The sequence below is a fragment of the Macadamia integrifolia genome, chromosome 5 (assembly GCF_013358625.1).
Source record: "Macadamia integrifolia cultivar HAES 741 chromosome 5, SCU_Mint_v3, whole genome shotgun sequence".
Lineage (NCBI taxonomy): Eukaryota > Viridiplantae > Streptophyta > Magnoliopsida > Proteales > Proteaceae > Macadamia > Macadamia integrifolia.
Genome location: NC_056561.1, coordinates 15532730 through 15555835, shown reverse-complemented (window position 1 = coordinate 15555835; position 23106 = coordinate 15532730). Strand labels below are relative to the sequence as shown.

The following is a 23106-nucleotide window of genomic DNA, read 5'->3' as shown; positions in this document are numbered from 1 at the left end:
TCCTTCTTTCTCTTGTGATGCATCGTTCAGGTAGCAGAAAATGCGCTCAACTACGGACCACAGAAATGTTATATATGAGTAAAACCCTTCCAATTAACCTTATTAGATATATGCAAAGGAAGGGCAGGGTTGAAGATGATGATGATATTACATTATTAAGTAAACCCCACCCAACTTGACTATTTTTTTAATCACTGGTAGTCTATTTCTTTGAGAGGAAGTCCTTTGTCTTTATTTTTATTTTTTTCTCATTTTCTCATTTGAATCTTCAAATGTGTGCTTAAATCTTTGCTGCCTTTTCTTTTGACTGAACCTTTAAACTTTGACCAAGTCCATCTCTCTAAGAAAACAAAAATTTAATAATTATTAATAAACAATATATATATATATATATATATCGTTCAATAAACAAGATAATAATATAATATTGTACTTGAATATATTAAAAAAAAATTAAAAATTAAAAATTTCCAGATGACTTGGATGACTTTGAATATTGTTAGTGTTATATATAATATATTATGTGAGACAGCCTAAACCATGGAAGTTGCAGTCCCTTTCAAAAGCTGCCAAACCACCTGGGGTTTGGGTTGTTGATGAAGATCTGCAATTAGCCACAACATGTGGTGCTGCCAATTTATTGACCTGACCCAGCAAGGCAGCAATTAGGATAGATTTAATTAGAAACTCCCTTTCAACTTTGTTTCAAGGGCCACCAGAATAGAACAGTGTTGATGCGGGCAGATATCATTCCTTGTCATTTTATCTTCAGGGAAGAGTAAACATCATACTTCACAAGGGTTTAATTAGAAAGCTTTATTTTTCTGTTACAAGATGATCAGGTTCCCTTGTTATGAGGTAGAAATGGACAGCTGTGGCTGTGTCTACAAATATAGAGAAGCCCATACCTCTTTTAAAGGTCAAGTTTCAGCGTGAAACAAGAATGAGAGCAGTTGAAATTGACCTTTAGGTTCCATAGAAGCTAGGGAAATTTTTTCTCATCATTCTATGGTGGAAAATTCTCTCAACTCTTTGTCCTCCTTGACAAGGAAATCTCTCTCTCTCTCTCTCTCTCTCTCTCTCTCTCTCTCTCTCTCTCTCTCTCTCTCTCTCTCTCTCTCTCCTATTGATGAAATCAATCCTATGCCTTCCATGGTGTGGTCTACCTATTTTGGCATTGTGGGAAACCCTTCCGCTTCAGAAAATACAAGAATATTGTTTCATAGTAATAGAATAATTTAATAGCTTTTTGGGAAGGAAACATCTTTGGCCTAGTGGATATGTTATGCCAATAGCTTTTCTCTCTCCTCCTTGGCCCCTATCAATGATTCTGATTGATGCACTCCCCGCCCCCACTCAAAGAACATGACTTCAACATTTTTATAATTTTATGAAATTTTCAACTTTTCTTTATATATTTCAATTATTTTTGTTTGAGATTGTTGACTATTAAGATGGATGTGGGTTCCTTTATCACACGTATAAAATCCCTTTCATATTTAACATATGACGAATCGTAAAGAAGATGAAACTCACAAACAATTAAGATAATTTTACTATTGATTAACAATGAATTTTCTTAGGGGCATCTCATTCTGATCTTAACAAAATAATGATCCATTGTGAAAATTTAAATTATTAAAAAAATAAAATAAAATTAAGTAATCACTTCTTTTCTCCCTCACCCTTTTTCAAGTAGTAGCCCTGCAACTCATGAACTTATTATTAACCCAACGTGTGATACAAACCCATTAAATAGTACTTTAATTACCCCAACTTCACATTACTAAAAATGTGAATTACTCCTTTAAAATGTTAAAAAAAAAAAAAAGACTGTAGAAACCCACAAAGGAGGGGGGCGGGGGGACCTCTATAAGCACGTAACAGCTCTCAAAACTAAGAAATACATTATAACTCTAGAATTGCCATTGACTCTCTCTCTCTCTCTCTCTCTCTCTCCCTCTATAGAAGTATATATATGAGGAGAAGGGAGTAATATAACAGTAGTATATATAAAGCAGCAACTGAAGAGAAGATAATAAATTAAGAAAGTGCTTAATTATCCACAACAGAAGAAATAATAGGAATATTAATCCCAAAATAAGGGGCTGATGATGATTGATGTCATCCAGGGAACCCTTCCTTCCACTTTCCACTTTCCACTTTCCACTTTCCATTTTCCACCTTCCATCCTTACCTTCTTCAATATCAACCATTTTGGCCAAGTGGATGAGAAGAAAGAGATGACTACAGCTGCAACACACTTCTATCTTTTATTTATTTATTTTTTTTTAACGCTTGTGTGTGCCATGTCGGCAATAAATATCTTTGCTTAAGCATTAAGCCTGCTGGACCATAGTTTATGTGATGTGGATATAGATTAGATTTTATTTTTATTTTTTATTTTTTTGTGGGGTGGGGAGGTGGGTGCGGGGTAAAAGTTGTTTAGGTAGTAGACTCATAAGAGGGAAAGTGAGTGAAGTTCGTTTAAAAGAAAATATAATAAATAAATAATAAATAAATTTTCTTTCCAAGCTTTGGTTGAAGATTTTTTTTTTTCTTTTCAAGTTTTATTTGAAGAAAAAGTCAAATTTTTAAGTGAATTAGTATCTCCTTTTTTTCTATTAATTTTATTTGAAAAATAAATTCCTTTAATTTGGCTTTAGGTTTTGCCAGTAAGTATACACAACTCCTTAAATTAAATAGAATATACATTGAGATTTAGCAGAATAATAGACGATTTAGTTGCTAAGTTGGTTTAGTACCTATCTCATTGTAGCATGCAAAGGCTTCTTTGGTCTTGAGTTAGATCTTTCCTCTGTAGTTGTAGAGCTACTCGCTGGTGATTGCTATCTCTTTCTATGGAGTTTGAATTCTACCCCATCCACACCCCCCCCACCCCTTAGTTGTCCTCTTGTGTTGTCATCTTAGTGGCCTATGGATATGCTAGCACCTTTGTGTTTATCTTTTTCATGCTCACATGAAATGATCTTGTTGCTCTAGTATCATTTTATGGCACATTATTATTGTGCGTCTCCATGTCATTTGTTTAGAGAACCATTTTACCATAAGGTGATATTGGACTCAGATGTATATATGCAAATTTACCAAAAAATAAAAAATAAAAAATTGTGCAAATTAAAAAAATCAAAGATTTTGTTAGAGCAGTCTCAGTCCGGTCTGTCGGTGCAGGCCTAAAAAACGAAACCCTAATTAAAATGCATGCCATTGGATAGAAAACCATATTGGAGAAATGGAAAAGGCTTCACACAAAATATTACTAATTAATATTAAATTTGAACGCAAAAGTTAGCCGTGAGGCCCACTAATCCTCGCCCACCAAGGCAGGCAAGTGGGACGAGTGATGTGGCATACGCGGTTATGTGGGCCCCATTGCTGACCAATAGACAATCCTCCCTCACCCTCAACTAGTGAGTAATGTGAGTCTGTGAGTGACATCCAGGAAGGGGAGGGATGGCAACATGGCGGCTGGTGCGGTGCCCTCCACCAGTCAACAAAACAAGTGGGGGCCATGGGATCCTTCCAATCATCAAGTGGTTGGAATAAGTTAGAAACATAATCATATTAAATCAAAAGAGGAGAAAGAAACTTACCAGCCTGCGTAGGTAATACCAGCACACTAATTATGGGAAGGTTTGTCCGAGCATCTTCAGCCAACGCACAGGGGTAGTGTTGTTGGTTTTTTTTTTTTTTTTGCATCTGCCTGCATTTGGACATTAACGGCACTTAACTTGGTAAGGTTCTTTCTCCCAAAAGAGAGAAGGCAGTGCAGCATTAATTGCAAAGTTTATGCTTAACTTGGAACGCTAAATCAGACTTTCAAGCATGGTTTTAGGTATTAATATTAGATTGATCATATCAATCATGCATATCGTATCAATATAAATTGAAATCAATTTTAACATTGGTTGATTTGAGATTAGGCATGGATATCGAAACAGAGATAAAATTGTAAAATAATATTATTGTTTATGAAAAATGAAGATAAAATTGATCGATACGACTGAGACAGACCAATCCAAGATCTTGGTCTGTATCGGTTTCGGCAAATGTCAAAAACCCTTCTTCTCCACTTGTTTATTATTATTATTATTTTCATTTCTCTCCTCTTACTAATTTAATAGAGAAAAAAATAAATAAAAATCCCTACAGGATTGCATGCAGCCTAGGCCAGACACAAGAACACATGGAATGACTGTTTAATTCCAGTGAAAGAGAAAAATCCCATCCTTATTGATGTCTTACATGCATTCTGATTGGGACACATGCTAATGCAGTAGTCACGCGATTGTCAAAAACCTATCATCTCCACTTGTTTTAAAAAATAAATTCCCCTCTTCTTTTTCTCTCTTATTATTAATTAAATGAAAAAAATCCCTATCAGATTACGTGTAGTTTACGCCAAAAAACAAAGCGCAGAAATGATCGCACCACCCCTATTGGTATCCTATATATGCTCTCATAGGCTCATACATTGGTCCAAGGGTCACCTAGCTTGGCAGCAATCTTCTGCCCGACTTTAATTTTCAAGATATAATTTTTGGAGTGAATTTTACCTTAGGCATAGGAGTTTGTCATTACCCAAATAAAAAAAAAAAGCATAGGAGTTTGTCAATAAGGGGACAGGGTGGAGAGGAGAAAAATGTGAGAGATTATAAAAGATAGTGGAGGTGTTGGCGAGGCCCATGTAGGAAATCGAAAGAGATTTTTTCCCTTTATTTTTTTTAAAGCTCAAGTTCTCGAAGTTGACAAGGTGAGGCCATGAACTAATCACGGAGAGCCAATCAGATTGTCAATAAAAGCAGAATGAGAGGAAGTGTCAAAAGCAGAAAGATAAGCAAAAGATAGAGAACTGATGGTGTAGTACATAGAATTCGGCTCCTCTACTGCATAACAAATGCGACGGCTCAGATTCAATGTCCTGCAGCACCTCGATATGAAACATTGAAACCCAACAAAAGGACATGGCCCTGAGACGCTACAGAGTGTTGGATTTGAGCCTTCATCTTTATTGCGCAGTAGAGGAGCCATGCCCACAGACTGTCTACTTATTCCTTATTTAATCAAAGGCAAACACAGCAATTGGTTAAAAAAAAAAAAAAAACTACAATAGAATACCAACAACCATTATCTTAATTTGGGACCGACCAAGAGGATAATGTGGGCCGTTCGATGTGAAATTCCCACCGAATCTCCAACGGAAAAAAATGCTTCGTTGAGAGAAAACGACCAACATAATACATAACAAACCCCAAGAAGTTAGCGCAGCTGGCTTGGAGGGGATATGAGACTCCGCCTTAGGAAGCGAGGTCTCGTGATTAAAACTTTGCCGTTGCATAATTCCTTACGGCCATCCGCCTGAGGTTCATTAGGCCCCAAAAGCTCTTCGTTTGTACGTGGCGCGAGGATCATGTACGAGCCCAGGGGGGATTGAGCCCAAGGGAGATTTAGTCGACCTAAAGTCGGATACCCCCACTATAAGAAAAAAAATAAAACAACAGAAGAGAAAACATTGACTACTCTCTTATAAAAATGAGATAAAAAATATATACTTTCTTATAAACTTCAACTATTCCACATGTCCCTCAAATTGACTACTCTCTTATAAAAATGAGAAAAAAAATATATACTTTTTATAAACTTCAACTATTCCACATGTCCTTCAATAGTCAATATTCAATTCTATAAAAAAATATTTCTCAAATGGGGTGGAGAGATATGCATATATATATCTCAAGCCAATCCCAAATAGTCTTTTATCTTTAAGAGAAGTGTTCTATCTGGAAGTATGGTTCCTACATCTACATGAAATTCAACCAGTGCACTTCTTTTGGTTTGAAAAGTAGACATTTTATTGAGAGAAGAAAGAAGAAAGAAGAAAGAGAGATAGACACAATAGGGTATGCACCGAAACCACTCAAAGATAGAAAATTTTCTTTCTTTATCTTTGTTTCATTCTAGATTGAATTCGTTAGGGAAATCTACTTTTTATGGTTGGATGAAATTCTTGAAAAATGTGAATGATAATATATATATATATATATAGAGAGAGAGAGAGAGAGAGAGATAGAGAGACTATTACAGTGGAGGGATTAAATGACATTCGTCTGAATATTGGAGCAAAGAAAAGTACGGTTAATAGAGTTGGTAATTCAAATTTTCAAGGGGATAACAAAGCTATCAGTCTCCACTATTTTTAAGCGAGTTGACCCCAGAAATTTGCTTGATTTGATCTGATCTGATACTAAATAAATTGATGATCTAGTTACTTCTTATTAGTTTAATTCCCGGATACATGCAAAAGGTTTTGTTAAAGTTTTTATTATATTGATGGCAAATTTAATGGACCGGACTCACCACCGATACTGATACAATATCAACCTGGTTTGATTCGCATTGGCCTAGCTAGATTGGATGGTTTTATCTTTACTTTTTATTTTATTTTTTAAAATTAATTTTTAGATATTTTACCCTTGACCCAAAACTGATACCCAATCTAAGGTCAATCTAGTATCAATATCAGCCTTGGTGGTCTATACCAATAATATCAATACTTAAAATCCACTTGCAAGAATAAAACACACCCACAAGCCGAAAGATACTTTCCATCAATACAAGTAGATAAAACATTGGAAAGTAAAATTACTCTCATAATTATCTTGAACTACTTTAAACACTTCCTTCCTTTTTTTATTATTATAATTCCATTATATTTGTTCCCAACTTCCAAATGAATCTAAATCCAAATAATGCATTATTTCAATCACAAGTATAAGCATAAAAGTACCAATCTTTTTCCTTCTATTAAAAAATTGCATGTTCTACCGAAAAAAAAAATGCATGACATGAGCTGCAGTTGCATAGCTGATGATGTGAATGACGTGGTGTAACCCATCCTCGCTCCTCAGGCAACAACTGAAAAACCCAATTGGCAATGGGCGTGGGAACTGGGAAGGGGATTTTTTTCTTCTTCTAATACTTAGATAATAATAAAAAATAAATAAATAATAAAAATTTCCATTCGATAACTACAACGGCACAACCCCTTTTATTCTTATTCTATATATATATATATATATATACATGCCCTTGTGGTCTATAATTAGCCACGAGATTATAACTCTTTTAAAGGATTAATTAAGAAAGAAGGGAGTAATGACCCTAAAATAATTGTTAAACACTATGAGTGGGTATACAAAGTGCATATGGATGCCGGATTGCAGGCAGTCGTCCGATGCACGTTAAACATGTTATTGTTAAAGAGATCCGAGTCCATATTAAGTGGATTCCAATCCTTCATTCTAAAGTGAAACCACCTTTCTTATATCATTTTAAAATTAGTTAAGAAATAAATATAACTATAAATTTTGAGCTGTTAACTGTTTAAGGATGCTGCACATTAAGCCAATTGGTATTAATGATGAAGGATTTAAGTGATCTTATAAAGAGACTTTTTTTTTCTTGATAAAAATCTAAAGAACCCATTTTGTCTTTACAAGGAAAAGAATATATATATATATATATATATATTAAAATTCTATATATCAAAAATGGGTCCTAATCAAATCCAAGTCCAACACCAGATGCACGATTCATATTGATGGGTTCTCGATCTTAATTCCCACCCACAAATTATTTGATGTATAGTCAAGGGAATATGCATCTTGTATGATTGAACGAATCAAATTTGTGAACATAATCACAGCATGTAATATAGGAATTACTCCAACATTCCACATTCAGGAGGAAAGAAGGAAAACTTTCTCCAAAAATAAATATCAAAAAGGAGCATTTTAGGCAACGGAAGCTCCCTCAACCTCAACGAATTCTCTTATCAAAAGCTAGTCCAAGCGTCTGATTGATGGTGGTGGTTGCAAAATTTGAACCTAACCCACTTACAACAAATGTAATTACTAAGTAGATCCTTTGGAATGAACCAATATGTTTAAAAAATATTATTAATGTAATATATTAAACCCCAAGGGGTTAGTGCGATTGGCTTGGAAGGAACATGGTACTCCACCTCTTCTTCAAGTCATCGCACGAGAGTTTCCATCTTGAACTGACTCAGTCCTATGTAAGCAATATCATAGTGACCTAGGGATTAGTCGGGTCAAATATCCGGATACCTTAGGTATCAAAAAAAGAGTAATATAATACAGCATACTTAAGGGTAGGGTGTTAATGTATTTGCTCAATGAATTGTGTGATACATATGTTGTTCAATGATCATGATGTGAGAAGATTTCAATCTAATAAGTTTTATCTTTGATTAATACTCATGATATAGATTAGGGTTTTATTCCCCCTCATTATGCCTAGTGAAGTTTTTCCACATGGCTCAATTGTCCAACGGTACAACCACAACTATCAATTTGACTGACTTGGATGATCTATTATTCCCTTTTCTACTTCTTTTTGTTTTTTTGTTTTTTTTCTGGATTTGAAGTAAAAAAGATATTGGATGATCATGCCCATCCATCCATTATTAATTGACTTTTCTTCTTCCTATGAAGAAACATTTAAATTTTCTTTGTTCTGTTGTAGGAGGAATGTGAAATCATTTGTGTGACAAGGTTTCCTTTCCTGCGATTGCTGTGTTTGGAAGCCAAGAAAAGAAAAGAGAAGAAAAAAAAATCTAGAAAAGAAAAAAATAGAAAAAAAAAATGAAATAAAATAGTAAGAAAATAAAAAAAAAAGTATGTAAGTTTGGTTTTTTCAACCCCCACTTAGGAAGATATTCAAATCGTCTCCGGCATACGCCTAGCATGGCATTCAAGAGTAATTGGGAGGACTTTCGCGTGCACTCTAATGTATGGGCATGCACCCCTAGATCATCCTAGTCGTCAGAAGCGTGTTGGGCATCCCAATGGCTAGAGAAGATCTAAGTCCTAATTTGAATCCCTTTTTTAACAGAACCCGTATTTAAAGGATATTTTTTATATTAGAAGGGTATATAAATTCCTAAGATATCAATGTGCAAGAAATCTCTCGCTCCACACTATCAACAGTTTCATCAATAAGAGAGTACCATATGGTTTGTGAGAAGAGAAAGTGTTAGAGTGGATCCCACATAATCAGGATATGTGAGGGCGTGGAAAGAGAACCTCATCTTTTTCCTATTACAAAATTCATGTTTTTATGTATTTTAAATACTTTGAGAATTCTTTTCATATTATTCAACATTTCTTAATTCAAGATGAAGGACGAAAAGTTTTTTTTTTTTTTTTTCTTAATTCATGAATAGGTGTCATATGTGAAATTTTATTTTACTGTGTGTTAGATATGTATTTGTGTTGTGTCCAAACCAAGTTAAGCAAAGTCCAGTCAAAACCAAATCTGAGCTGATTCCTACAATCAATTCAAAAACGACTGTAATCAAAATTGATATAACCAATCCCAAATATGATTCCAAGTATTTAAAGTTTGTGTGTGAATCGGCTAGGTGACAAAGGACGGAGCCTCCATTATTCCACTCTTGCTCTAACTTCTCAGTTCTAGGTTTGCCAGGTAATGAAGTTAAAACTAGGCACCCTAAACCCTTATTGAATATTAAAATTCCGTATAGAGAGACATAGGGTTTGTTTGATTCAAAAACTGTTTCTGTGCTAAAAAACGATTTTTTGAATTACAAAAAGGTATTTTGATTTTTCTGTTTTCCAAAACATTTTCAACCAGTAGTTGAGTTCAAGACATGAGTGAAGGCACGCCATTGTAGAAATGCAACTCATGAGTGAAGGCATGACATTGGAGTTACGGGTATACTTCATGGAGATGAGCTTCAGAAGGATGAAGATAATCCAAAACTGTGAGCTCTGCACGACCAGGTTGGAACTATGGTTTGGATAGCGAGAGGTTTCAAAAATGGGTTGGGGTTTGGGTTGGTCGAGTGAAGTATCGCTTAGGCACAAATTGATAATGTTTTTGGAAACATGTTTTTTCGTCATTCTGTGTCGAAAAATGGAAAAATAACCCCAAACATGTTTTATTTCACCCATTTCTGGAAACATAAATGGAAGGGGAAAAAAAGGGAGATAGCCCAATAAAAAACTCGATCCCTATCTTTTTCAAGAAAGCTACTCACAAAAGCTTGTCTTATCTCATCATCTCGCAAGCTCCACCTCCATCGTCTCGCACACTCCTCCTCAAAGCTCACAAGCTTCTTGCAAGGCACCGTTTCATCGTCTCTCCATCTCGCTTCGAGGTCTACTCTCCAGTTTTCTCAATTCTCTTTCACCGCAGGTAATCCAAAGAAAGCAAAGATCTCTTCTTCTTTTTTAGTTGGAGGCAGCGATGATGAGAGAAAATCAATGTCAATGCAAGTATCGACATGCTAGTTTGTATCCTCATTCTCGAGGTCCTGTTTGAGCAAAACCCCATCTTTGAGAGGGAAATTGAGCAATGACAAGAAGAGGTCCATACGATTCTACCCTGTTAGTGTAATTGTCGACCTTGTGGACATAATTCTCTCTAGGAAGACAATCCTAATTTGATGGTTGTAAAAGCAATTAGGAAGATTGGAGAAGCAGTGAAGATAATGATAATGCAGTGAATTATTCAAGTTCTGATCTATTCAAGCTTAATACCCTGCGGCAATTGAAATCGAACGGTATCACGAAGAGCTACTAGTGTATGAAACAACTCATCTCGATACGAATTGCACAATGGCTAATGGCTTGGAACTATAGTTCTTAGAGAGGGGGGAAGTGAAATTGAAAAGAAAATATATCTGCAAAAAACGATTTCAGAAATAAGTTTATCAAATACCAAAAAATTCATTTCTATTTAAAAAAAAATTGTTTCTGCTATTTCTAGACACAGAAATGGTATAAACATTATCAAACGGGGACTTAATAATCAAGCCACTAAATGGTCGAAGGATTGTGATATTTAAGGCTAATCGAACGGCTACAATCAATGAGATACGGTGGGACACATCAAAGGTGCACTATCATGGATTTCCACCTTTATTCATATATCATTTCATAGCCTTTCCGATAAGACACTGGGGTCTCCCACAATTGTGGATTACCCAACAAGACACATGAAAGAAAAGGACAGCGTTTGTTGGTTAATTGTTCACGCCTTATAATTTCAATTTTCAAGGACTCCTCGTCCCGTCTACGTTCCTCATTTGCACTATAAATAATGCGTTCGTTGAAAAACCCAATCATCCAAACAGGGCCCACAAAGGATTTTTTTTTTTTTTGAAAGTACGAAGAAACCGACAGAGGTAAAAATTGTTAGTGCATGGATGGAAATAAGCTGAAATCTCTCGGTTGGCCAATATAGAAATAGTTTCAAATCCTCTAAGGTGAGTGGTAGTGAAGATTTAAATGTTGGGAGGATTGGCATACCTTATTATCGTTGGATCTTCGTTATCATTCACTGTCTCATTGTAGAAGATTTTTATACCATGAAAATTAAAAGTAGAAGATTTTTATGTCACGAAAATCAAAACCAAAACCCCAATACACTATTAGGCCCCATGATTCTGGTTTCATGTCCGCAAGTGTACGAAGTGGGCCCCACCCAAAAATTGAATACTCCGTACAGAACCCAAATATATTTGGCCTTAATAATTTGCATATGCATTGCTTTCAATCCATCTCTAATGTTTTAAAACATTTTTTTTTTATTTTTTATTTTTTATATTTAGACTATAATATGGTCACATGACATCTCCATATCTACTTTAAATCAGTCCTCGTGTGAAAAGGGGACCATTGGATTTTAAATCTAACGGTAAAGATTGGATGAAAAGACAAGTACAAGTGCTGCTTAAAGATGACATTGTGGATAGAATATAGGAGAGGAAGCTTCATTTGGTAGGCGCATGCATGGGACAAGTGAAATGAACCCCTACATATCCCCAAGACCCATTTAGGAAACATAGTCAATCACCCCATAAGAAGTGACTGGAGAGGATCCGTCACCTACCACCTGTTCAATCGGACAACTCCTACTTCTCCAAGTACCAATATTGAAAGGTGGAAACATAAGCCATATGCAATTTCTTATTGGATGAGCTTTGCTTTCAAGTCTATTCCATCTTCTTTTATTAGTTAACATACCTCGTAGGCTCACCTCTCTCTTTCTCTCTCTCGGAAAAGAAAGGAAACCAATTAAAATAAGCTTAATTAAGAGATAAAATTGAAGCAGCAGAGACAGTCCATGCCTATGGTCCACAGTCATGTGAATCCCATCAGCTTCCTTCTTTATGGCTCCCACACACAACACAAATTATTTTTTCATACAGTAAGTAGTAACCGCACATTTTTATTTTATTTTATTTATTTATTTGTAATGGGAAATTTTATTAAATGGAAGAGCATAAGGAGCTCAAAACCTCTTAATTATAAACATCAATCAGTAACGACTGGATGACGACCACAATGTCTTATATGCAATCGATTCAATCTTTCGGGTTAAGGTGTTAGCTATGTTATTAGGTACTTTAGGAATACAAAAGAAAGAGCATCTTGTGATCTTATCCACTAGTGTGGATATTACAAACAATACCCTTAATTGAGCTCAAAGCAAGATGCTCAGTGGATAAAACATAGTTGAGAAGATTCATACTATTGGATTCAACAATAAGAGACTGGATCTTTTGCACAATTAACCAATACAAACCAGCTTGCACCGCTAAGGCTTCACCAATGAGACTATGATCAAATACAACAGGCTTTGAGATAGCACTAATCAGATTCCCTATGTGTGTCCTACCAATAAATCCAATGCCCCCATCACAGAAGATAAGGGTAGGGCAGTATTGTAATTTAATTTAACCCAATCAAATGGTGGACATTTTCAAACCAGACAATGGGGCGCCCTATTAGCTTCAAAAGAAGACCTCTACTGGAGTCCACAACTTATGGTTGAAGACTAAGTCATTTCTGGCCAGCCGTAGGAACCAGCACACGAAGAAGAATAAGCTTAGAGTTTCAGCACTAATCTTCATGTTTGCGAACTTGAGCTTATCCCACTTTTGTAAAACCCGATAAATCTTCGGAGATTCACTAACGGCACATCTCACAACACTTACATATTAAGACCTCTCTCTCTCTCTCTCTCTCACACACACACACACACCACCTTGCTTCTCTGTAATTACAACGGCTATTATAGTGCCTCTAGCAATAAGAGATAAAATAAAGAAGGATTATCGGCTTATTCCGGTTCCTCCAATAGGGTTGCAAATGCCCAGTAACAGCTCTTTGATAACGCGGTGACACCGAGCAGTGTCGGGAAGCTGAACTGATTGGTGATACCAAAGTAACACGGGGAGATACACTTCCCTCTTCAAATTGGGAGCACTCCAAAGGGTTTTCTCTTCAACTTTGAAATAACAGAGGGAAGGTGTGGAGGTTTAGGTATTCGTATAAGAATACTAGTCAGAGCTATGTGTTTACCAAAGGGTGTGGAGCAGATTTGTGAAGGATAAGAACTTGAAGACCAGTGATATCATTAGTTTCCAGCGATCTATGGGACTAGATAGGAAACTCTACATTGATTGGACGCCCAGGATTGCGTCTGGGCCAACTGGGTTTTGTTGGTTCCACACAAATGGTTCAGTCGGTTGTCTCGGTCCATCCAATCAAAGTTGTTAGGCTCTTTGGGGGCAATTACTCATTTTTGTTCCTTCTAACAATGGTTATCTAGGCCTTTGGCCTGACTAGTCCTGCGGGGCCATACTGACCCCAGAACCATATGGACTAGGTCATACCAAGATTGAATGAGAACCATTCAAGTTGTACTGAAAGCAATGACAAGCACTAAACACCCCGATGTGGGTGGCCCCAAAAAGGTAAGAGGAGTCAGACTCAGAACCACACGTTTCCTGAGGTGAAGGTCCTTTGCCAACTCCGCTACCCCTTGGGGTTTGGGAGAAATTACTATGACTCCCCTACGCTCATGCTATATTTATGCAAAGTCCCGTACCTTGAAGTTCTTTTCTGATTCCTCAAGAAAAACAAAGTTCCACCCTTCCTTCTCTTATGTTATTATAATATTCCCATATTACATTTCTATCTCAGTAATCCCTACACAATTAATCAAGTAAGATAATAGGAAATGAAGGAATGATAGGAAACTCATTGCCTTGACCTCCCACGGTTCTCACACTCGTGACCACGCTCTCATACATATTAATAATATGTATGTGAGCGCTACATATTATTAAAGACATGTATGAGACCATGGTGACGTGTATGAGAACCGTGGGAGGTCAAGACAATGCATTTCCTATCACTATTAGTTTACATCAAGGATCCGCTTTAAGTCCTTATTTGTTTACGCTTATCATGGATGAGTTATTCAAAAACATTCAAGGGGATGTTCTGTGGTGTATGCATTTTGTCAATGATATTATGCTAACTGCTAAGACAGTGGTAGAGATCAATGATAGGTTGGAGTTATGGAGATCTACCCTAAAATTAGTAGAACAAAGACAGAGTATATGGTGTGTAATATTAACCACTCACGGACGGATAACGATATAATGAAACTTGAGGAGAGAGAGAGATCCCACAAAGTGACTCTTTTAGATATTTAGGGTCAGTCATAAATAAAGATGGTGAGATCAACGATCATGTGTCTCACAGAATTAAAATAGAATGGATGAAGTGGAGGGGGACATTTGGAGTGTTGTGTGATCGACGCATACCTCTAAAGCTTAAAGGCTACAAAATAGTCATATCACCGACTATGATGTATGGGGAAAAATGTTGGGCAGTTAAGAAGTGTGACATAAATAAGTTGATTGTTGCAGAGATGAGGCTATTGAGATGGATGTGCAGCAAAACTATGAGAGATAGAGTGAGGAATCACCGAGTTAGAGATGGTATGGGAGTTTCTCCGATTCAAGACAAGCTCAGAGAATGTCGCTTAAGGTGGTTTGACTATGCTCAACGTAGACCTTTGAATGCTCATCTAAGGAGGAGTGATCAGATCAAGATAGAAAGAACTAAAAGAGCTAGGGACAGGCCTAAAATGATTATTGATGAGTTAATAAGGAAAGACATGCAAAAGCTAGGAATGGATCATAGTATGACATCAAACTGAGTTGTTTTGAGGGAAAAATATTCTATGTTGCCAATCACATTTAAGTGGGATATCCCGGAGGTGTTGTGTTGCTATGTTTCTCTTCTTTTTTCCTTTCCCCTTCTCTGTCCTTTGCTTTTTATCTCGACCAGCTGAGGATCCATGTAGCCGATCCCATTAAGTTGGGAAAATGCATCGTTGTTGTTATTATTGTTGAATGAGTCATATCATTTGCATAGGGTTTCTCGTATGCTCTTGAATTGTTTCAAACAAGTTGGATGAAGAAAGGCAAAGTATTTAGACTGAGAAATGTGGAGTTAAGAGAAACATGTTAGACAAAAATAAAAAAGATAAAGTTACTCTTAACTCCACTTTTCTCAAACCAAACCTCAATTAGCTTAGTCAGACACAGTATTCTTTGGGTTCAATTTGAGGTGGTTTCTTGATTCGGTTTAGATTTCTAATTACAAGCATTGGGAATCCTTTAGGCAAAAGTTTTTTACTAGACTAACCTGCTATGAGAGATTTTCTATGTGGACCACCTATTTTCTACGTGGAAGAGTGATGTGGCAATTCTAACAAATTGGATGGACATACATCCTTGTATTTGTCAATCATCCAATTTTTAGTGTGGACCATATTTATAGTTCTCAATTTTTAATGGGAGAGGTTCGAGCATGCCACTAGCTTTCTAAGAGTTAACGGCTCAACCATGGGTGGTTCGGATGGGAGGAGCATTGGTGTCATTTCCAAAGGGAAGGGAGGGAAGGAGAGAGAGAGAGAGAGAGAGAGAGAGAGAAGCTGGCACCCTAGTAGAATGCCCAACCTTTTTGATCCCTTTTTTAATATTTGACTTTTCTAATTGGCTAATTCTAGTAGTGATGAAAATTCAAATGTGAACAAAGGACTTTGGGATTCATTTGTCCACAATATTACAACAACGTCTGACTTGCCATGTGGACGTCCACTTTAAGGGTCCTCTCTAAACCATCCTCCTTAAGAACATCGCTCATTTTTTCTTTATTAGAACTACAAGTTTCTGTTTGTTGTTGTTTTTTTTTTTTTTTTTTTTCATTTGGAAGAGAGCTAAGGGTTTCTTGTAAGCTTGCAAATAGATAATTTCCTTTATTGCATGGTTACTGTTCGATGAATTTGGATCCTCTCCATCTGAATATACTTACTTACTGCCTATCGCCCCCCATTGAGTCCGTGGTGGCTTTTTTTTTTTATTTTTTTTTTTTATTATTTTTTTTTTAAATTAGGTGTGAAGATGTTCAAAAAGGTTATTGCGTACGCTATTGAAGCATAAAACTAATTAATCACACTATGAAATTGTGGCAAAAGGTTATTAAAGTCCGTTTGAGAAAAGAAGCTCATATCTCAGAGAACCAATTTAATTTTTTGCCCAATAAATCCAGGACGGAGTTTAGTTACCTATTGGGAAGGCTCATGGAAACCCATAGATCCTACAAGAAGGAACTCTATATGGCCTTTATTGGCCTAGAAAAAGCCTATAGCAGGGTCCCTAGACATCTAATCCGGCATGTCTTAGTGAAAAGAGGGGTGTCAAGTAATATATATATATATATATATGAGGGTGTGGTGACCAGTATGAGATCTAGAGAAGCCAAGGCAAGGGATTCCAAATAATAATTGGGTTATATTAGGGTTCAGCCTTAAGCCCTTATTGTTTACGCTTATCGTAGATGAAATAAATGAGAGCATCAAGACAAGGTCCCGTGGTGTGTACTTTTAGTAGATGATATCGTTCTGGTGGATGAGACAAAAACAAGAATTAACGCTAAGTTGGAGCAATGGAGATCGACTATAGAAACAAGATTAGTAGATCAAAGATGGAGTGTATGATGTGTAACTTTAGTTAGACTAGATGGATAAAGATATTGTGAAAATTGAGGACAGAGAGATACTGTAAAGTGACTATTTAGATATCTGGGGTCAATCATAAATAGGACAATGACATAAAGGATGTTTCAGGAAGAATTAGAGTGGGATGGATGAAGTGGAGAGGTGTAACTAAAGTATTGTGTGATCAACGTATTCCTTTAAAGCTTAAGGGAAAATTCTACAAAACTGTTTTAAGATCAGCTATCATATGGAGAGGAATGTTGGGCGGTCAAGAAATGTCATATAAAGAAGATATGTGTAGCAAATATGAGGATGTTAAGATGAATGTGTAGCAAAACTAAGAGGGATAAGGTAATGATTAAACGTACTAGAGCTGATTTGGGAGTTGCCTAGATCAATGAAAAGCTCTAAGAGAGTTGTTTAAGATGGTTGGGCAATGTTTAATGGAGACCTAAGGATGCCCTAGTAAGGAAGAGTGGTCTAATCCAAATTAAATGAGCTAAAAAAATCAAGGGAATGACAATAGAAGAATTTATGAGGAATGGCATGCATAGTCTAGGTCTTGCCCTCAGTATGACCTCAAATAGAGCATACCGGAGGGCAAGGATCCATGTAGCCGATAGTTGAGATTTTCCTAACTTACTGATTCTGGGCTACTTTCTTTTTACTTTCATTTCTCCTTTTTGCTTTTCCTAGGGTCCATAAAGTCGAACCCATTAAGTTGGGATGAACCGAACCAGTATGAGATCTGAGGATGCCAAGGCTAGGAATTCCCAATAATAATTGGATTACATCAGAGATCAGCCTTAAGCCCTTATTTTTATGGTTATCATAGATGAAATAACTAAGAGCATCAAGATGAGGTCTTGTGGTATATACTTTTTGCAGATGATATCATTCTGGTGGATGAGACAAAAGTAAGGATTAATGCTAAGTTGGAGCTATGGAGATCAATTATAAGAGAGTTGTTTGAGGTGGTTGGGCAATGTTCAATGGAATCCTGAGGATGCCCCAGTAAGGAAGAGTGATCTAATCCGAATTAAAGGAGGTAAAAGAGTCAAGGGTAGGCCTAAGATGACCATAAAAGAATTTGTGAGAAATGGCATACATAGTCTAGGTCGTGTCCTAAGTATGACCTCAGATAGAGCATACTGGAGGGCAAGGATCCATGTAGCCGATAGTTGAGATTTTCCTGACTTGTTGAGTCTGTTGTTATCTTTGTTGTTTTATGTTTTATTGGATAATTGGGTGTCATCACTTTGATATTCAGCCTCCCAATCATTGGCCTGATTTGAGGCCACAAAAACCAGGTTGGAACTTGTGTTCCTAACTTTCATTGCTTTTCCAAGTTACCATAGTGAAAATGTCCTCTACTACAACTCTTTCTTTCCTACGAACAACGCCAATTTGTTGACGTGGAAATTTAAATGGATAGCTTACACACAAAGAATCAAAGAAATAGAGCAAGGGGAGCTGACACCAATGGAAACTCTCTAATGCTTAAGTCAATTTTTCGGGCAAACAACAATAAAAGTTGAGAAATCGAAGCGTTGTAGGCCTAATGAATAGGGTTCATGTCTTTTGTACTTGTGATACCGTCCGAAGATATATAGGATGAAGGAAGAAACACTTGGGTTCACATAGTCCCGAGGTCATGTAGAACGGAGTTTACATAGGAGGGGTTGGTGGCATGACATGACATACTATTGACCGGAATTCACATAGGAGAGGCTGATGGTGTGATATGTCACTGTTTCGTAACCGAAACGCCATGGTCCTTGTAACCTTCATTAATGGAGAGTCCTTGGGATGTCAAGATGTGATGGCCTGACTCATGCCCCCAAATATGTGAAGCTTGATTTTGTGCCTCAATGGTTTCCTTAGGGGGCGTTTGGTTCGATTTATCCATCGGACCAGATCCCAGGGAATCAGTTTCCGGTTTAAATTAAACCGTTTGGTTCATTTTTGTGAAAAATCGGTTCGGAGTCATGGTGGCCAGTAGAATCAGGGTAACCAACTAAAAACCATGATTCATCCGGATTAACCTCAATAGGTTAATCCGGAATCGAGTCACGGTTTATTGGGTTCGTATAAAAGCGATGGATTCAACTGGAGTTCATTTCCACATCATCCTGCGATTCTGCCGGTGAAGTCCGACCGAGGTTCAGCGACGGTGAAGCAACAGGTAAAAGATTCTGCGATTCTTCTTCTTCTTATTCCTCTTCTTCTTCTTCTTATTCCTCTTCTTCTTCTTCTTCTTCTTCTTCTTCTTCTTCTTCTTCTTCTTCTTCTTCTTCTTCTTCTTCTGCTTCCTCTGCTTTCTCGTCTTCGTCTTCTTCCGCTCATCTTCTTCTTCTTCCTCTTCTTCTTCCTCTTCCTCTTCCTCTTCCTCTTCGTCTTCGTCTTCGTTTTCTTCTTCTTCTTCTTCTTCGTATTTTTCTTCTTTCTTCCTTCTCTTTTTCTTCTTCATTATTTGTGTCTAGGGTTTCTAACATTTACCCTCTGGCCATGACAGCTCGCATCTGAGAAGAACACCTAAAACCGAGTTGATTGAAGGTGAGATTCCCCTCTTATTTGTATTTTGCTTTGTATTCTTGGGCTTCATTTGTGTTTTATTAGGATTATTGAAGTTCGGTTTCTATTTTTCAGGTTGTAACTTCATATCTAGGGTTTACCCTATTTCCAAATCAGACGATCGACTCCAAGGTTTGAAGAACTAGAATCGAAGCTTGATTTAAGGTTAGATTTCGACATTTATGTGATTTTTTTCTTCTTTGGAACCGTGTTCTTACTGTAATGTAAATTCGGTTTCAGTTTTTCTTCTTCTTCTTCTTCTATGGTGAAATGTCTATTATGATGATTCATATGTTTCTTCGTGGGAAGCCAGTCACACTGATAAAACACCATATAATGATGACTAAAAGTGAACAGCTCCTATATTGCTTAATCAAAATAAGTCTCTGTGAAGAATAACTATAGCAATTTACACTAATGGTACCCTGTACCACATTTTCTATTCTCACTGATGAATCGATCAGGCATGCATAATTTAATGGGAAACTGATGTCAGATCCAATCTCCTATTGTTGGTTCCTAAAATCACTTCAGTTTTGGGGCCTTCAGGCAGAGCCGATATACTTCAAAGACAAGTACTTGTTATCATACAATTGAAAAAATACTAAACCTAAGTACAGATGGCAAACAAAACTAACTAGATGAGAATTACTCTGCATTCTTCCTAATTTGCATCCCACAAACAAGCTAGTCATCACTTATGTGCAAGGAATCCGATGCTTTCTGAACCACGTATGAGTCCTACAAAAACTTTTTGTGCATCCAATAACTGCCAAGGAATTGATGCATGAAAACCATGACTTAAAGTTACAAAAATTAAGCCCCACATATTCCTTTGGTTGTGAATACTTGTGATACTTTTGAGCTCTTTTATAGGTGTTGTTAGTGAGCTCAATGCATAGGAGCACCATCCTTTACAACTATGTTTTACATACATGGGATCATTAGATAGGGAATCTTAGCTGGCATCCATTAGTGTTGGCATATTGAACATTCATCAATATTGCAATTTCTTTTGGACAACCCAGATAATATTTGTGTTGTAGAAGCTAGTTAGGATCTAGAAGAATACAGCTGGTTAATTCTCCTAAAAGAATCCAGATATTAATACAGAATTTTGCAAGGACATTTACAAATTGTTCATTAAATTTGGCCAGGTACCAAATTCAACACAATACTCAACTCTAACACCATGAACATCAGAAATGTTGACAAAAACTTACCCGTATTTGCTGTGAAAATGCACTCAACAGGGGTTCTGAAATTTTAAGAACACCATAAGAATCGAGAAGCAAATTTTCAGGCTGCCAAATATGAAAATGTACAACATTAGTCATGGTGAGCTGGGTGCTAAGAATTACAGCTAAATACCAAACTTGGCAGATCACAACCCACGCAGCTCAGCCACAGATAAAAATAGAGGGGGTGTGATGTAACACAATGTAAGACAGGATATTATGAACTTAAGGAAAGATAACTCGGGGAAGGGTGCAAAATCTTCAAATCTCTTTGGTACACGCCTCTACTATGACAGTAATCCACAACATTAATTAGCTGCTGTAAATATCTCCTAGCTTCATCTTCTTTAAGTCTCCCATCTTTCACCTACAAATCAAATAACTTGTAAGGAAATGTTACTTAAATTTGTAAACATGCATAAACACAAAGAACCAGTCAGAAACGCTGAACTCATGTGTGAATCTAATTTTTTGTTCTACATCAAACATGAATTGCATTTGAAATCTTTATTTCCAAATTTGTATAGTGATTCCAAGATAGGTGAGTAGAAGACAATATGAGTACCATTTCCAAATTTGTGTAGCACCAATTTATTATCTTTTCAATTTGAATGTAGATTTACTTTTACAATGGAGTTTGATGACGGCTACAGGAGGCGAAGGAAAATCATAATCTTTGCAGCGACTGCTGTTGTTATAGCAGTCGATCAGTATATAAAAAAATATCTGAAGAAAGAGCCATACCGTTGTGAACCCCTATGTGGTATTATTGAAACAGAGAGAATTATCGGTCACACTGATAAAACATGTCGAGAACAAATAAGGTTAAGCAATAGGGTTTTTTTTAGTTTAAGTCATTTGATTAGGGAGAAGGGTCTACTGAGGGATAGCAGATCTGTGCAAGTGAATGAACAACTAGTTATGTTTCTACATACAGTAGGATACAATGTTAAAAATCGCGTCATTGCACACAAGTTTGGACATTCTGGTGAGACTGTAAGTAGGTACTTTAACATTGTATTGGGAGCAATCATTAAATTGTACCCGATCCTATTGAAACCTCCAAGTGTCGCAGTGCATCATCCGATAACAAATAATGAAGGAAGATTTTACCCTTATTTCAAGGACTGCATCGGAGCCATAGATGGGTCCCACATCCCTGCGTGGGTGCATTTAAGCGACCATCCGAGGTTCCGTGATAGGAAGGTTGATATTTCCCAAAATATTCTTGCTGCCTGTGATTTTGACATGAAATATACTTACATTCTTTCTGGTTGGGAAGGATCAGCATCAGATGCTCGAATCTTAGACAATGCATTACATAGAGACGGCGACGGAAAATTGGTGCTGCCACGAGGTAAATATTATCTCGTTGATGCTGGGTATGCTAACCAACAGGGGTTCTTACGTCCATATCGAAATGTTCGATATCATCTGAAGGAGTGGAGAAATATTGATCAGTCACCAACTGATAAAAAGGAATTGTTTAACCTGAGACATTCACAATTAAGAAATGTGATTGAACGTTCATTTGGCCTCCTGAAGTCAAGATTCAAGATCCTGAAAAACCAGCCAGAATATCCTTTCAAAACACAAGCCAGAATTGTGTTGGCATGTGTGTTGTTGCATAACCACATTCTTACACAGAATAATGTTGAAGAAGAAGAATGATGGCTTGATGAAGAGGATGAAGAGGTTGAAGAAGCTAGTACTAGTACCCAATCCACCTCTCACCAAGTAAACGATGATGTTGAAGATGATAGTTCTGATGGCGAGGATCATGTGCTGGAGAATGGTGATTGGGATCTATTTCGAGAACAAATTGTTGACCATATGTGGGCTGATTGGATTGCAGCCGATTTGTCCAACTCAGATTGAGTATTGAAGAACTAGAATATTTGTTATTGATTAACTTCTTTTTGGAATGTAACTTTTGATGTGGACAAATTTAAATTTTTTTTTTTTGCATGGTTTGGGATGACTGTATAAACATACTTGAAAGCAGATTTTATTGTAGTATGTGGACTATTATCTAAATTGCAATATTAGGTATATGGATTCCAGTATTTAGTAATTGTTATTATTGCTTGATTTAAATTTTTTTTGTTGTGGGATGCATGTATGTGGACTATTATATAAATTGCAATATAAGGTTTATGGATTTTCCAATTAGTAATTGTTATTATTACTTGGTTTAAATTTTGGTGTTGTGGGATGCATGTTGCTGGACTATTAACTAAATTGCAGTACAAGGTTTATGGATCTCTCAATTAGTAATTGGGCTTCTTGCTTGGTGTCAAATTTGTGCTGTGGGATGCATGTATGTGGACTATTATCTTTATTAAGCAACTATTAGGTTTAT

General features: G+C 36.6%; 1 long non-coding RNA gene across 1 annotated transcript; it reads left to right on the top strand.

Annotated features, from left to right (window-relative positions):
- Nucleotides 1–18827: 18827 nt before the first annotated feature.
- On the top strand, nt 18828–19727 carry LOC122078635. The gene is made up of 3 exons (XR_006140135.1): nt 18828–19117; nt 19448–19488; nt 19582–19727. It is a non-coding gene; the product is annotated as an uncharacterized LOC122078635 (long non-coding RNA).
- The last annotated feature ends 3379 nt before the right edge of the window (nt 19728–23106 follow it).